General features: G+C 38.9%; 1 long non-coding RNA gene across 4 annotated transcripts in view; it reads right to left on the bottom strand.

The window, feature by feature from the left end:
- The window catches only part of LOC120412022, a 104,101-nt gene that overhangs the window by 50,846 nt on the left and 38,216 nt on the right, over positions 1–15,039 (bottom strand). For 2 of the 4 annotated variants that reach the window (XR_005604676.1, XR_005604677.1), the window contains exons 7-8: positions 13,485–13,559; positions 3,341–9,550 (exon numbers count right to left, since the gene is read on the bottom strand). This is a non-coding gene — a long non-coding RNA (uncharacterized LOC120412022). Of the gene's footprint in view, positions 1–158; positions 9,551–13,484; positions 13,560–15,039 lie in introns of those variants that run through there. The other 2 variants (XR_005604678.1, XR_005604675.1) reach the window with 2 other exon arrangements.

Below are 15,039 nucleotides of genomic sequence, written 5' to 3'. Positions count from 1 at the left end.
GCACAGCCACCACTGGACCTTCTGAGGAAGAGCAGACCCTTTTCCTACAGGATCACTGCTTCAAAGGACTGCTACCACCACCCTGACTAATAGCGTGTCAGGTTGTATCTTGACTCTGTCAGTTTGAACCAGTGTTTTCTTTTAGTTTTTTCCTTTTCTTTAATTTCCCAATTAAATTGTTATTCTGACTTGGTACCTCCCACTGGTTTGTTTTCAAACTAGTACACTGTGCAGAGACTTTGCCACTGCTTACCCACATCAGCCCACAGGTGCTGCCACTGTCACTGATGGGTTCAGCTTTATCCAGCAGCAGCTCCACGCTGGAGCCTTGGCTCTGCTCCCCAGAAGCTGCTTCTTGGGGAAGCTTCCAGCAGCTTCCCGCAGAAGCCACCCCCGTATCCCCCTCGCCACCAAACCCTGGCCGTGCAAACGCGATAGAGGTGACTGAACAGCCACATCAGCAACACTCCAAGAGCCAAAGGGAGCTGCCAGGAGCAGGGAGGAGTCAGAGCTGTGCCACGCCCAGTCCCCACCATCTGGAAGCCTTTGGCCAGAAGCACAAGATTTATCCCAAGCAACTGTAACCTGTATAAGGTTTAGATGTGTTTGCATCCTGCAAATGCACTCTCTTTCTGACATAGCAATAATCCCCAATTATAGTCTCAACTGCAGGAATATGCTGTTAAAAATCATGAGAAGGGAAAAACTCCTATTGAGAGAATATCTTTGATAAAGCAGCAGTGTCCTGTGTGTCAATTAGGCCTAGGGAGATACAGGGTTTTTAATGTAAAGCAGAGCTGTTGGTTTTAGTCTTACAGGTGGATTCATTTATAAATGCTGACCCTGACATATAATTTTCAATAAAAGCAGTGCTTTTCTATCTAATTTCCATCTTTTCAGCTGAGACATTAGCATTTCTTATTCAATGTTCTTCTCTCTCAAGCATTACCTCAGATTAATTGGCACTGTATAAAATAAGTTCCTGGGTGCACAATGGTAACCATGGTAGCCTTCATCCTATCTTCACAATGCATATGCAATTCAGTTCTCAGGAAAACATAATTAGTACGTAGCATAATATATTCTCTCTAAACACATCACCGTGGTATGAAATACACTAAGGCAAAGGAAATGATGCCAACAACCTCCACCCAACTGGGCTCCCATTGCCGAGCAGTTACATTACAAATTAATATACTCTTAAATAGTTTTGTGCAGCATCCCCAACTCGCATAATGTGCTTCTCTCCCCATGTGCCTTTGCTTTATGGCCAAAGGGTGGCAATGTTCTACTGACTATCAGCAGCCAGGCAGTGGAATTGTATTCCTGCAAGAATAGGAACATCTCTTTCCAGCCAAGCCAGAAAGCTCTGCATCATTAACTGGAGTGCTTACTGGGTCCCAGTACATCAGTGATGACCCCTTCAGCTACAGGAACACAAATATTAAAACACAGTTTGGGCTGTAATCCAACGAGCTGTGTGAAAGCACATTCACAGAGATCTCCTTATGGGGGAAATTAAAAAGCATATGCAGCTGAAAAACCAAGTGAGTTCTCTGTTCCTTATCACATATAATCAGGCCCTGCTGAGGGCACTCCTGACGTGTTTATAGAGGACAATCAGTGCTGTGCAGGCAGGGAAAAGTTTCCCAAACCTGACTGCCCAGAAAGTGCCACCCAGCCCCTTGAGATTTCTACAGAAGCTGATTTAACTCATTTGAGAAGACTTCCGTAATTCCTCTGGGGATGTGCCAGTTGTGAGGATTGAAGTCATCTGAAACAACATCTGCAGGGAGGCCTTGACACCACACCCACACAGCCTGGCAGCAGCCCAGCACCACGGGACACAGTGTGCAGCTGCCACTGCTCTAATTAGTGCTCACCAAAAACTGCATTACTTATTTACTGGCACAAACTGGGGATAATCACATGGAGGAATAAACTGCTGCCCTTGTGCTGGACCCACTCCTGTGATTACCAAACACAGTGTGTCCCACACCCAGACATTCAGACATTTCCATAAGACACTAAAAGAGAAATTATGTTTTTCCTGGTGTTTCACAGGGGAAAAGTTACAGTAAGAGACCTAGAGAAAAAAAATCCATTTTCCAATGCCACCAACTATTACCTGTTAAATTACTATTAGCTACAAAAAGCAAAACGAGAACCATTTCTCCACAAAACAGGAGTAACATGAGTAAGGAGCTGTCCAAACATGTCCAGGAAAGCTAGTACTTAGCAAAAATGAAAGTAATTTAATTCCTCATCTGAATACATATTGGGTTTGTTCACTGGAGTGTTAGAAATGCTGCTTTCATTAAGTCTGGGATATCAATGTGTCAGATGAAATGCAGACATTCACTATATCTGTGTTTAAAATTTCAGACAACTGGTTTTGGACCCCAAATCAGCTTAGCAAATATGATGCAAAGTACTTGCCCGGCAGTTAACTCATCTTAGCCCAGAATTCTTAGCAATTTTCATATTTACAATATATATCTTCACTTTATCCCTTTTACATGCGCATGAGGGGAAACACTTTCCAATTCATAATAAAAGACCCTCTGAAACTGCTCTAATATTTTTAAACTTTTTTGATAACACTCTTTGACCTTTCTTCTATACCATCAATATGCTATAGACACTTTTCTCCTGGCAAATCCTTGTGCCCTGGCAGTGCTGTTACCAGGACAGAATGAGCTGACATTTCCACTCACGCAGTGCCACCCTTCCAGGTGACAGCCTCATGTCCCAGTCTGGCAGGATAACACATCAAATCTCCATTTCAGGTATTTATGGCAAAAGGTAGCATTGTGAGCATAAAATCCCAGCCATCCACGTGCTAATAATGCATGTGCATCTGATTCCACACATTTTGACTTTTAGATATGTCAGGAAATGGAAATAAGCAACATTTCTGTCAAGTAACAGTGCTACAAAACAACTTTTCAGGTAACAATGTCATTGATTTCAATTATATAGAACCACAGCAGTGCCCTCTGTTAACACTGTAACACTTAAGCAGACATATCACACTTTTCTTTTATGGCCATTAAAAATTTATTCGGCAAAATAACGGGGACAACTGGTAAAATGGCAGCATTTTATGTGCAAAAGCATGCTAGTGCAGGAAAAGCTATTTATCTTCATGCAGGTGATGACATTTATTCCGTGCAATTACATTAGCTTATCTATCACCAAACAAGTGTTACATGACACCAACTTTACACTTCTCTGAAGGTACAGTATTTCATTGCACGTTTTGTCATCTACTCTCATCATGTCAGCAGTGCTAAGAAATGCTTTAAATTAAAGTGGTTCTAATAATTGCTGGACTCACCACACACAGGTCCATCTACGTGTGACCAGCTATCCTAGGACACAGGAGGAACGTTCATTAGGGAGCACAAAAAGAAACAAAACAGAACAAACCAAGTTTCAGGTAGCAGAGTTTGGGAGCAGAAGGATCACAAATACTATTTGCCATACGTCTCATATTCTGTTTCTGTTACATAAACTTGGCTTTGCTTTATGTAAAACGCCCAGGCAAGACTATCTGTGACTGCAGAACATTTTGAACCCAGCCTGCTAAAACATGGATTAGTGAGCCCTCAGAGTAAGAGTTTTTATAACCCACCACATGAAAGGTAAATATAGTATGGGGGTGGGGGAAAAAACGAGTTACTGGATCTTGGGAATGATAATTAGGTACACTCAGCTGTCCCATGCCAAATGTCTGGGGGAAATCTTATAGGCAAGCAAGGAACAGAAGTGCAAGTTAAATGTCCTATTATTATCCTAAGTAATATAATTAAAGCGTTAACACTGTAAAATGTTGAAATATTTTAAATGCCCTTAAACTGCTGAAAACAAATTTTCTTGGTCATTAACTGCTGAACACTAAATTTTTTTTTTTATTCATTAAGATTATTTAATGTTTGTTAAATTATTTTAATATCATTTAATTACTTGAAATTCAAAATCATCACCAGTTTCAGTCATCCTTTCCAGAGAAACCTTCTTCAACTGCCAACATATCAAATATTTACCAACCATGAATGTCTATATATAGTGAATAAAATGTATAAATGTATGCACTAGGAAGCAGTGCTTCTTTCAAAGTCTCTGCATTTTGGTACCAAAAAGATGTGGCATGATTCACTAGAGAAGAATCTCAGAAGAAGAGCTGAAAGTAAAGAGCCTAAAAAAAGCTCCTTCCACTGAAGTGCAGAGGAAAGACAAAACCATCAGCATTTTTTGAACAAAGGAGAAACTGTTGAAGTTACCACGAGCAGAATTTCACACCACAGACCCCACACAGAAGTTGCTCTTTTCCTTCAAGCTGAAATACCAAGTTTCTGGATCAATGTTGCAGATCCACAACTTTCAGATGCAATTCCAAGGTATAATATAATGCAAGATGCCTGCAGACACTAACTCAGAACCAGGCAAAGCAGTTAAAATATCTTAGTGATTTGCAAACCAGCAAGGTTTTATGAACCACTGCAGATCACCTCCAATATTTTTAAAGCACTATGTGTATATTTATACAACAAAAGGAAAATGAAATCAGTGTGACACCAGCATCAGTCTTTTTGATGTCTGCAGCAGACTTATGTCAAGATTTCTGCCATAGTACACCTTAAAATTTTCTGACAATTTGCAGATTTTCTGAAGATTTTGGAAGTGTTCAGAAGCACTTATGATGTTAGCAGTTATTTTCCTCATTTTGGGAGGAGGGATCATATTATTCTTAGCATTAGATACACATTTTGCAGTATTTTCCCTGGTCTGCAAGTACAAACAGAGGCCTGGTGCCATCCAAACACTGCTGAGTCGATCCCTTGTCACAAGATCTGAAATTCATACAGTCCATGTACTGCTGATACAAATTGAACTCCCAAAACTTGTGTTTAAAGTACCTACCAAACCTTACAGTGATTTATATTCAGATTTCTGGCTACATTCATGAGCATGAAAACCACAGGAGAGCTTCCCAGTCAGCCTTCAGTCCAAGACTCCTTTCCCATGCTCACGAGTGTAAAATACTCATTTCTCCTTTTTTTAAGCCAGATGCCATTAAAGAAACCTAAGGATAAATGGAATTTTATATATATAAAAATACATATATACATAACAGAGCTCCATGCAAATGCACATTCAGAGACAAGTGGGGGCTTCTGCTACATAAAAAACTAAGGCCTCCTTTAGGAAGAGGGTAGTGACAGTAACTGCCCAAGTGACAACAAAAGGCATGATAAGAGAGTTTGTCACCCATCACTATTGATTTTTCTACTAGATTACATTTTCCAATGTGTAGAATGTCTCTGAGAATCCTCTAATTACCATCAACAATATTCTGTTAGTAGGTGCTGAAACAGAATCTCCTGTTATGCACTATTAAAGTCCCTTTCAGCAGACCAGATTGATCAGTTCTGAAATAGGTGTATTCGAGGTGTACTGAAAAATGCAGCAATGATTAACTGTGAAATAGTCACTCAAGAACTGAGTCTTCTTTAAACAACCTGGGTTTACAAATCCCGTCATTTTTCACTACAGATGAGAGTTGTCATTCAGGGGGAGCTGTCATTGTGGTGACACACTGCAACATGAGCTCCAGGGCAATTGTGCTGATTAGGAAACAAAATATTCACGTCCCATTTCAATGAATGGAAAAATTGTAAGACAAACTTGAGCTTGGTTGACTTAATAACATACTTTGTCTTCTGATGTGTTCCTGTGGGAAGTGGGAACCCAAAAGTGTGCATCACATGAGCTGACTTTAATGCTTTTTCACATGGAACTGACTGTTCTTCCCAGGGTGATCACTTAAAAGGTTTACTGCAAGTTCATACATCCAGATTCTGGAAACAAGAGAGAGCAATGGATAAAGAGCGACAGTGCAGTAGCTAAATATTGAAATGTACAGATATCAATTAAAAAGTAGCAAAAATTATAAATAGACCAACAGAGGCATATAAGTAGCCTGGGAGCCCTTTTGCCTCCAGTTTTCTGGAAGTTCCAAAACATTGGGCAAAACCAGCATTTTTATCAAGAGCAAATACCGTGCAAATCTGCCATAAGGACCAGTTTATTTGCCATAAATGCAGTGTACTGAATCATGAGTAAAAACAAGCTTAACAAAAATTGGACACCTGACTTTTCCTGCCAAGCTAACAACCTCTGTGTTAGAGTCCCTTTTCTGGAGAACTCATGAGAAACAGAAAGAAGGAGGAAAGCAGCTTACCCCACTATGCTAACAGCTACCAGCAAGGGATAATTCTCTCTCTCCTTTTCTCATTCACAATGGTGTTCTTGGAAACAGATTTATTTTGTACTTAGAGTGTCTAATAACAGCTGTTATGCATTTATTGTCCCACTATCCTGACACAGTAATGTTATCCTACTTAACTCTGAGACTCTTTCTGACATAAAAACGCACCCACCATGACGCTCTCTAATACTGTAACAAACTGGCACTGACCTGGGGCTCCCTCCACGGCTCTTACCAGTGCCCACTGCACTTGATTTAACTCCCCCAGTGCTGATGGATACAAGTCATCACAGTGTGATTGCTGACAATCGTAGAAACCCCATCAGATAGGAGATGCCCGATTTTAATGCCAAGATTGACAGACATTTTGCTTTCAGAGACAAGTATTTAAAGTGGCCTTCAAGCAGCATTGCTCTGTTGTTTTATTCCTCACATTAGTGATGTTTTCCAGACACTCCCAGAGCCCATTTCAGTACAATAGGACAGCATCTTTAAGCCCAACATTACTGAGTCCCATTCCCACAGAACTGCCCTCACCTTCTGCTCATATCTCCACTGATCTTCTGTGGCTTTGTTTCTGCTGTGCCCATCACCTGGCTCCTCATACAGGCCCCAAATGGTGGACAGAGACAGGATTTTCTTAAGGCAATCCTTCAGTATTATCAAGCTCCACTAATTTCACCTGTTTTCCAAATGGATTTGACTGGGGAGGAGGTGTGGAAGTGGGGAGAGATACTAAAAGAATAATGGGCTTGTCCACAATTCCTGTTTCCTTCTAAGATCAAAGACTCGTTTTGTAAAACTATTTCAGCGACTGGTCCTTTTCAAAGACAGATGATACACATAGCTAGAAATGTTCAGTTGTTTGTAGCAAAAGATTGTTAAGCATAAAAATTTAGACATTTCTAGCAGTCGTTTCTTCTTCTCCCTAAATACCCCTTGAGCCAGAGTTTAAAAAGTCAAACTCTTACTGTATACACAACTTACTATGTAAAGTTCTCTAAGGTTCTCATGAATTTCCCTTTTTATTTCCAAACCATAATGTGTTTGTAACCTGGTACAGTCGACTGGTTTAGAGTCTAATTTAAAAGAGAAAAAAAAAAGGGGGGAGGAACATGGGGCAACGGTGCTAAAAAAGGATATTTAGAAAACAGAGTAAATATTAATCACAAATAGTTTAATTGATCTTTTCTTATGGGTGAGCAATAAACTGAAGAAAAAGCTGAAAAAGCTTCCTTCAGCCATATTTTTCTATGATCTGCAGTTGTTATGTCACAAAAAGTGGTACTTAAAAGAAACATTACTTGTATTAAAAATTAAAGGCTTATGTCTCTCTTATTGAAGCCAACACCCCCAGGGTTCAGCAGGCATTTGTTTATTCAGTCTTGTTACCTATTCTCTAAGTTTTTATAACCTTCTGAAACATGAAGTAGCACACTGCATAATAGCTTTTCCAGTTTTCTCTGAAAATCCTTCCCAAACAGTAGCTTAATCTCTTTAAACACTTGTCCAACATTCTCTGCGTGCACTGACACCACAGAATGTCTTCCAATAATAAAGAAAAATAACAGCATGGTATTTATTTTATTTTTCATTTCCCCTGAGCTGTAAGTCGTGTTTGCAAGATAATGATTACTTCATGAGTGATTAACCCATCATGCACTTAAGATGGGTAGAAGCTGTTTATTCTGCATTTTTATTGCCAAAACAGAAAGGGTGGGGTTCTTTTTTCAATTTCATGCTGATTACTTTTGGTATTAATATGAAAATCTTAATCAGTGGGACTACCCTGAATATTCCTAAAGACATCAGCCACAGAGGAATATGTCAGCCTTTTCTTTCAACAACAAAATGAAATAAAGCAAGGAAACAAGCAGGAATGAGCATGCCATAAATATTTTTCGGAGGAGACACTCTTCATATATTATTTCTCTCCTCACACAAATTGACTGATAGGCATGAAGTGGGCGAGCAGTAGGATGCCTCCTCTGATTCCTCTTCGATTTTCTGGGATTATTTTGCTCTTACAGGAACAGCTGAAATGAACGTACAGGATTTTCTGTTTGCTTCACAAATGAAAGCTTGTCTTTCCCTGAACTTTCTCCATGACAGAGTGTGCAATCAGGCTCTAGCTGTGGGCAGATCTTCAAGTCCAGGAACAGTGCTGGCACAGTAGCATAACCCAGTGCTCTATCTCAGCTAAATCATCATATGAGTTTGTGATAGATATAATCCAGCCATAAAAGGTCATATTTGAAAAGAAACCATTTGGAGCAGTTCCTCATCTACCTGTAAAACAGAAGATAGAACCCCAAGAAACCACTTAAAATAAGAGGGGCATCCAAATTGGGAACATCTCAACATTGGGAAGATCTGCAATTCATTTTTCAAACAATCATACCCACCTAAAGCCACTGTTTTTGAAAAAGAACTATGCTTCAGGGTCACCTAAGACTTTGGAACTTGCTTTTTTTTTTTTTTACAGTTATCATAGTCATAGCTCCAAGTGAAATTGAAGAGCACAAGCTAATTGAGCTCAGAAGGAAATATATTCAGCTCGATCCCTGCTGAAGCACTACTGCCTTCTTCATGTTGACTTCTATTTAAACATGGAGAAATCACTCTCTCAAAAAAAAGTGAATTTCAAACAACTTGGGCTCAGTGGGATCAGAAAACAGCCACTACCTCTTAAGAAGAATTGGTCAGAGGAGAACTGAATCAAGGGTAAAGCAGCAGGGGTAAGACCTAGGTGAAAAATAAGAACACTGATCAAATTTGTAACATTGCTTAAATCACTGGCTCAGACACTTTAGGCAAGAACGAGATTTGGGAGGTAGATTGTCAACCAATATTACCTCAAACAGCTCCAGTGCAGCTGACTTACCCAGGTTTACAGAAGCTTTTGATCTCAGTGAATGAAGGATTTTCAGAAATCCTTTAAGTTTCAAAAGCGTGAGGAAAGTGATACAGTTCAGGATGACAGGAAACACTGAGAGGGAACAGAAACCATTCTCAGTACAGGGAGAAGTATAAACACACACAAACCAACAGAACACCACAAAAATTCCAACAACTGCAAAAACAAGCTATTAACTATCAAATTCAAACCAGAGAGTTTGACTCAGCCTCCCGGTTCTCTGGCACCAATTATTGTCCGTTCACTTTCCAGGCTGCACCTTCACATGAAGGCTTTTTAAACATGCAAAACTGAAATCCACGAAGAGTTTCTATTTACTGCTGCTCAGTACCTCTTCAAATCTTTCTGGCAGGCAGTATCTAGGAAAAGAAATCATCATTATTTCATAAGGAAATCAAACTAACATGCAATCCTTGTTCTCACATAACCTTTCTTCTCTCCACTCTCTCAGAAAACTTTTAAATCTGAAAAGCCAGTCAGACTCATGTTGTAAGGATTAGTCCTAAAAAGAGAACAACATAAACTCAGAAATTATAAAAAACTCATTTCCACTGTCCTTGAGAAGAGCAGAGAACTACAGAACTATTTTTGCCAATGAAGCCTAAAAAAAAAAAAAAAGGAAAAAGTCAAAAAAAATAAGAGGATCAAATCATTTAAAATCAAATAGATATTTTTATACAGAAAAATATGCTGAAATAATCAAACAGGAACAAAGATGTTCATCTCTTCTTCACTCCTGTAGTTTTAGAATCCGTGTCTTATTTTGACAACTCACATTGACTTCTGGCACAAAGGACATGAATCAACTGATAAAAAAATCTTGATAAAAAGAAATTAGTATTTCAAATAAAAATTAACAAGCATATCATGTCAAAACTTTTTTCAAAGATTATGGAATGGCAGGCTATTTACTAAAGTTGACTTTTTTTTCTTTCCTGAATTCTTCATTCCAAATCTTCCATTTTGGTTGCTTTGATGTATTTTATATCCACAATGAGAAGTTTAAATACAAGAAGAGAACATAAAAGGTGAAGGATGTTCCTAACTTATCAATTTAAAAATTCCTGACATGAAAATTCTTTTTTGTAAAGTTGCAGATCCCAAGGAAAGCCTGGATAAACTCTCCTCCCTAGACAAGTTTGCTACCATAAACTATTAGTGCATTCATCTGCTATTTTGTCACACATCTTTTTTTTTCCTCACATTTTTCTACAAAATTAGGGTAAAACATAAATAGTCCACTGGAGGGTCTGAGCCTTTAAATAATATTCTGTGTTGCAGCTACACTTGAAGATTGCTTTTATGCACTGTAAATGTAGTTTCTGGTAGTACTTAAAACATTAATCCTAATCAACAGGACTTAAGGGCACCTGCCCGTTCAGATTTCTGAGCAGCATTTTAGCTGACAGCAACTGTACACTACTTAAAAGTCAGTTTAATGCCTATATAGTGAAGAATAATTTGTAAGAAAGTCACTGAACTCTTGCTCTATTGGAGACCCAGCCAAGGCATTAATTAGAGCTATTAGAGGTATCAATTTAATAAGATCCTAGTCCAGCTTCTACTGAGAGTTTAGTGAATAGCAGGTTTTCTCTGCCCAGCAGTTCACAGTAATTACGGCCTCCTCGCTCTTCCAGAGATGAGGTTTCAGAGTTCATGCAGCACAAAACCAGCACCTCCTACATGATGTTACCTCCTAGCAGAGGGAAAGTAGAAAGCTGCTGGAAGTGTAATGCTGAGAAAGAAATGAGAAATAAATTTTGTGTTGGCCGATATTGGTGCAGACCTTTGCTCCACCTTTATGGCGGAAGGGAAGTTAAGAGAGGCCAATGTTGCCAGCACAGCCTTCCTCATGTCCTCCTTTCAAGGAATTGTCACCCCTCTAATTCATGGGTGGACATTCCCTAGACACTGGGATATGCAGATTTGGCATAACTGTGGGACAGATTTGATCAGGAAATAATTTTGCTCAGAGAACTTGTTCTCCAGCCTCTAATATCCATATCTGCATGACAGATTAAGCAGCACATGGGAAGTTCAAGATAGCATTTTTCAAGATGGTTTTGCTCTGCTACTAATGATCCCTCCCCATCAGCTCTGCCAGTACAAACTGATGAGGGTGTGCTAAAGCAGGACCAGATCTGGAATGACAGAGACAAATGAGACAGAAGCATCATGAATGTGGGGCTGTCACAGCACAGAAACCAACTGACTGTAACAGACACAAAGCACATTTTTTAGTTAAAAGTCTGAAATTAGAGAGAGAAAGCAATAGCTACATACAATATGCAGCTAAAGGATTACTGAAGAATGTTAATTAAAACATTTTACCCCATTTATTACTCAGGCACTATCCATAATTCATAGGTCTTTGAGAACTCAGACTAATTTTACCAAAATGATCTTCTTAAAGATGGCTGATAATTGGGAAATATAATGCTTACCAGAACTTTGGGGGCTGAAGATACATGATGAAAAACAAAACACCACATAACTCAGATTTTTAGATACTGAGCTAATTTCACAGAAAAGAAAGCTTGCATATTTAGCAGGAAGCCATCAAAATTCAAAATAGAAGCCAGCTTGAAATAAATAACATCTTATTTTAGTAAGCAAATTTTGTTTAATTGCTCTTCAGAAAGGAATTCAGCTTGTAATGCAAGATAAAGTTTTCAGTGAGCAGTGCATAATAAAAAGCACAGCACAAACATAGCACAATAAAAACCATTCCACCATGCATATGCTCAATCCAGAGCATTGTGATTCAAAGATATCAGTCATCCTTAATAAATCAGGGCAAAGTTTTGACATGAAATCTGAGCTGAATGCTTCTCTAAAGGACATTCAAATCCTTCTATAATACTCAAACCCAATTCACCACGACGCTATTCCCATTCTGTGCCTCTACACTGAAATCAAACAGCTATTTTAATTATTGCAACACAAACAAGTGTTTCAGAGAGCTGGGGCCCTTTGGAGTGGTATTGTGCCCGAGTTAACGAATTCAGCCTGTGGAACTCAATCCTCTCAGCTCTCTAGATTGCCACAAAGAGCAAAACCAGAGATTTTCATGCCTTCTTATGGGAAAACTCAGTCTGACTGCCATCCTTCCCCAGCTCTCTCCCGGCTAAGGAGCAATTGATCTGTCAGAGTTTCGAGATGAGCTGATTAAACAACCCCAGGATTGCAAGGATTACAGCCCAATATCTCCAGTCCACTCCCTTTCTATCCCCACTTTCACATGAGCTATTTAACATTTTCTCTGCTTTTGTTTATTTGTTCTGAAGTTTGTCTTTCCTCATTAGAGACATTTGCATTCCGAGGGAAATGCGCACCTGATTTACATATTTGTTAAGTCCAGAAATATAAATACTTTTGAGCATTAGTACACTGACAGAATGTCATGATGTAAATAATGCAATAGTCTCAAAATGACTTCAACACATCTCTCTCAGGCTAATTTGTACAAGTGCTCTGCGTTGTGGCATTATTAAGAAAATTATTTCCATGCAAGCCAAAAAGAAGCAGTTACAAAAAAATAAGAAGTCTTAACTTAGAATTTTGTCCAACTTCTTACAGAGAAAAGAATTAAATGAGCAAGGGGAAAACATATTAAAAGTCAAGTGAAAAATTTAAAGAAATAGAGTTCGAATTTCCATTCCTTGTGAATATTGCTCTGCTGCTGCCAGGTTTGCAGAGAAGCCTCTTGAGAGCAGAGCAATCAAACCCCAAGAAATGCCGTTGGGTCACAGGACATTTGGAGAGCTGAGAGCTGGATCCATCTAAGCCTTCAAAGCTCAAATGAGCTTCAACTATTGCATTATCTCTTCTGTTGGCAGCCACAGAGAAACCAGGAAGCACCCTCAAACTGAGAGACAGCAATACTCAGTTTAAAGAGACAATTGTCTGTGGCATCGACTGACCTAATGACTTTCCTTGTTTAATTCTGTTTCTGAAATGTTTTTGTTTTGTGGAAGTCAAATCTCACCTTGATTTCCATGGGCCCACAAATGACATGCAGCTTCAGAGATTGTTTTCTCTATGGAAAGAAAAATAGTTTTCCCTTCTTTTTTTGGGTCTTTCCTGGTGCTCTCCTTTCAATACAGGGAGAGCTCTACCAAAGCCCAGCATCACCAAATATTTATTTGCAGGTAAATAAGCTATTAAGAAAATTTCATTCATATCAAGAGCAGGAAGACAGAGGAGTGACTTCAGTTTACCCTCGAGCACATCTATTTTAGGAGATACATCATCAAATATTCTCACAGGACAAAGGGCAAAAAGTTTGCTTACTTTTTCTGCAAAACTGAAGATTTCAGTCCTGGAATGTTCATGGGTGAGATGGGAACCAAGCACGTGGCTGTAATTCTGCAAAAACAACACTGTTTGACCTTTAGAGGTTGAAATTGCACAAGCCACAGCACCAGAGTCCCTGTTTTGAAAACTTCCTCGCATCTCAGTTATCCTTACCCCCTAAGAAGGGGGCATTAAAAAAAGTTGACTCTGTATCCTCTTACAAAATAAAAAGCACACTTGCTTTTTCATAAAGCAATAGTAATAACTTTATATAGTATCTATGAATATAAATAAGCACATAATCATTATTGCTAAATATAGAAGTACAAAAAAATTCTTTATTTTATATATTTATTTACCCTGCAAAAATAGGGGTAATTTAAAAATCAGATACTGGTATGAACATATTGAAAATATCTTTATGTCATAAACACAGTAATACAATTCTGGCTTTGAATATTAACATCTCAGATCCAGGGGTTTTAATCATGTGTACAGTGTGTACACAGTGAAAAACTGAATATTGTTGCTCAGAAGATTAATCAAAAATAGAATACAACTTGGAAAAACAACCAAAATAATAGATAAGTCTTAGAAGATATTTTTCCTCCAAAATCTTTAAATCAAGCTAAAAATAAAAAATGAAGTAAAATACAAATAAATCAAGTTAAATCTGAAATATGACAGATGAAACAACCGAAAAATACCCTGATGTGGTATTTGTTCTACTGATAGACTAGAAAACTGTCGAGCCTTTGCTTAGAAGACCTTTACCCTTGTCCCCCTTGAACAGCATGTGATGCTTTTTCCTTTTCCTTTTTAAATAAGCCCAAGGCCATGGTGGCAATCAGAGTATTCTGAAATTTGTCCAGATAGGAAGATTTCCATGCCAAAGGCAGGCAGATCAGCACTGTGCTCTGTGAAACACGGAGCTGATGGCTGGAGCACCCAAGGGTGGAGCACAGGGTTTATCCTTGGATTTATGTTCCAGAATCTCTCCCTCAGGCTGCTGGGGGGAAGGAGGGACTGTGGCACCAGCAAAGGAGCCTGCATGGGAACAGGAGTTTACACGGGTAGGTTTAGGGCTGTAATGAATTTTCCTGGATTAAATGAGCTCCAGGCTGGCTAAAGGAAACAGCAGAAGCCCAGGACAAACACAGGAAAACCTTTGCCTTAGAAAAGTCTTGAGGAATGGCTCTGTGGAATTCAAAGCACTGAGCACAACAAGGTCCTCTCATCAGGAGATCACACGGCATCGAGCCAAACTACATTCATAAATAAAAGCGAGATATTATTGTTATCCCAACATCCATCTCCTCCCAGGTACAACAGAGTAAGGCTATTACATTTTCCAGACTTTCATTAATCTATCTCCAAAACTACTGAGTATGTCAAAGTTCCCATGCCAAGGATAATTGACTTCTTATGTCTGATCTAATTGTAACTAGTGGTATTTGGAATGGGGTTAATTATACACAGAAACCACTCTCTTCTGCTTCCAAACTTGTGATTTGCCCAGACACAAAATCTAAATTTCAAATTATCAAACATA

The sequence above is a fragment of the Corvus cornix genome, chromosome 4A, assembly GCF_000738735.6.
Source record: "Corvus cornix cornix isolate S_Up_H32 chromosome 4A, ASM73873v5, whole genome shotgun sequence".
In the NCBI taxonomy this organism is placed as follows: domain Eukaryota; kingdom Metazoa; phylum Chordata; class Aves; order Passeriformes; family Corvidae; genus Corvus; species Corvus cornix.
This window is presented reverse-complemented; position numbering and strand designations above follow the sequence as displayed.